The sequence below is a fragment of the Rhinolophus ferrumequinum genome, chromosome 6 (genome assembly GCF_004115265.2).
Source record: "Rhinolophus ferrumequinum isolate MPI-CBG mRhiFer1 chromosome 6, mRhiFer1_v1.p, whole genome shotgun sequence".
In the NCBI taxonomy this organism is placed as follows: Eukaryota; Metazoa; Chordata; class Mammalia; order Chiroptera; family Rhinolophidae; genus Rhinolophus; species Rhinolophus ferrumequinum.
In genome coordinates, this window is record NC_046289.1 from 90696214 (window position 1) to 90698916 (window position 2703).

Sequence of the window (2703 nt, forward strand, 5' to 3'; positions counted from 1 at the left end):
GCTGTCTATAAGTGACTCATTCAGCTTGATGAATATCCATAAGCTCAAAATGAAGGATAAAAAAGATATTCCATGCCAATGGAAGTCAAAAGAAAATGGGAGTAGCTATAATTATAATCAGACAAAATAGACTTTCAGTCCAAAACTATAACAAGAGACAAAGAAAATGATTATATAATAATAAAAGGATCAAGTCATCAAAAGAATATAACAATTGTAAATACATATGCACCCAACGTTGGAGAACCTAAACATATTAAACAAACACTAACAAATCTAAGAGAGAAACAGACAAAAATATAATAATAGTAGCGACTTCAATACCTCACTTTCAACAATAGATAAATTATTCAGCCAGAAAAATCAATAAGGAAAAATTAGATGTGAAGTACACTTGACACCAAATGGACCTAACGGATATATACAGAACATTCCAATCAACAGCAGAAGAATACACATTTTTCTCAAGTGCATATGGAACATTCTCCAAAATAGATCAAATCTTAGGTCACAAAACAAGTCTTGGCAAATATAAAAAGACTGAAATTGTGTCAAATACCTTTTCTGATTATAACAGTATGAAAGTAGAAATAATAACAGGAAGAAAACTAGACAATTCAAAAATATGCAAATTTAAAGAATATACTCCTGAACAACCAATGGATCAAAGAAGAAATCAAAATACAAAAAAATCTTGAAACATGTGAAAATGGAAACACAACATACCAAAACTTATGAGATGCAGCAAAAACAGTTCAAGGAGGGAAGTTTTAGCAATTAACACCTTCATTTATAAAAAAGAAATAGCTCAAACAAACAATCTAACTTTACACCTCAGAAAACTACAAAAAGAACAAACTAATCCCAACGTTAGCAGAAGGAAGGAAATAAAGATCCGAACAGAAATAAATGAAACATAGATGAGAAAAACAATAGAAAAGAGTAACAAAAGTAAGAGCTGGCTTTCTTTAAAAGATAAAAAAATTTAACAAACCTTTAGCTATACTAAGGAAAAAGAGAGAAAATCCAAATAATATCATAAATCAAAGAGGCGATATCACAACTAATACCTAGAAATATCAAGGATCATAAGAGACTACTACTATGAATAATTATAGGCCAACAAATTGGATAACCTTGAGGAAATGGATAAATTCCTAGAAATATACAACCTTCCAAGACTGAATTATGAAGAAATAGAAAATCTAAACTGAGCAAAACAAGAAAGGATATTGAAGCTGTAACAAAAACCTCTTTGTGCTCGCTTCAGCATCACATATACTAAAATTGGAATGATACAGAGAAGATTCACCAGGCCCCTGCACCACGATGACAGACAAATTCGTGAAGTGTTCTGCAATGTGATATGTTTATGCAATGTGATAAATATCACTACAATAGCAATTATATCACAATATGTAAAAGTATCAAAGTAACATGTTGTACACCTTAAATTTACACAATGCTGCATTTTAAATATATCCAATAAAATAAAAAGTAAAAACACCCTGAACAAAGATAAACCAAGGACCAGGTGGTTTCACTGGTGAATTCTACCAAACATTTAAAGACTAGATACCAATCCTTCTCAAACTCTTCAAAAAATTTAAAGATGAGGGAACACTTCCAAACTCATTCTACAAGGCCAACATAACCCTGATACCAAAGCCAAGAAGGACACTACAAGAAAAGAAAACTACAGGTGAAGAATATGCCTAATGAACAGAGATGCAAAATCCTCAACAAAATACTAGCAAACTGAATTCAACAGCACATTAAAAGGATTATGTACCATGACCAAGTGGGATTTATCCCTAGAATTCAAGGATGATACAACATTTACAAATCAATAAATGTGATAAATCACATTAATAAAATGAAAGATTAAAATCATATGATCACCTCAATAGATGCAGAAAAAAAAAAACATTTGACAAAATTTAACATCCTTTTATGATAAAAACTCCCAACAAAGTAGGTATAGAAGGAACATATGTCAACATAATAAAAGCCATACTCATATGTCAATCCCACCGCTAACAATGGAAAAGGGTAAACCCAATAAATAGTGCTGGCAAAACTGGATATTAATATGCAAAAGAATATAACTGGACCCCCTATCTTACACCAACCACAAAAACTAAATTGAAATGGATTAAAGACTTAAATGTAAGACCTGAAACTGTGAAACTCTTAGAAGAAAACATATGGGAAAAATCCCTTAACATTGTTCTTGGCAACGATTTTTTGGACATGACACCAAAAGCACAGGCAACAGAACCAAAATAAACAAGTGGGACTATATCAAACTAAGAAGCTTCTGTACAGCATAAGAAACAATCAGCAAAACAAAAAGGCAACCAACGAAATGAGAGAAGATATTTGCAAACAATACATCTGATAGGGAGCTAATAATTAAAACATGTAAGGAATTCATACAACTCAATAGTAAAACAAAACAATCTGATTTTAAAAAGGTAATCCATCATGTCCTTTGAGTTTCAGCACCCCAGACTCAAAGTTTACTTATGTTTTTAGCTCCCAGGTAATTGGGGAGCATCTGCCCTTTTACCTGGTATTTAAATAGATCTAGCCTAAACTGCATTTGCTCTATCTGAACATATTAAAACCATATCCCAAGACCTGCTTGCTCTGAAATTTAGATATTTTCCACATTTACCACTCTGGTCTAGTGGTCCTCTA

At 31.9% G+C, this 2703-nt stretch overlaps 1 non-coding gene across 1 annotated transcript; it reads left to right on the forward strand.

Moving 5' to 3' along the window:
* The first annotated feature begins 1257 nt into the window (after positions 1-1257).
* On the forward strand, positions 1258-1364 carry LOC117024378 (U6 spliceosomal RNA). The gene has a single exon (XR_004423444.1). It is a non-coding gene; the product is annotated as a U6 spliceosomal RNA (small nuclear RNA).
* Positions 1365-2703: the final 1339 nt, after the last annotated feature.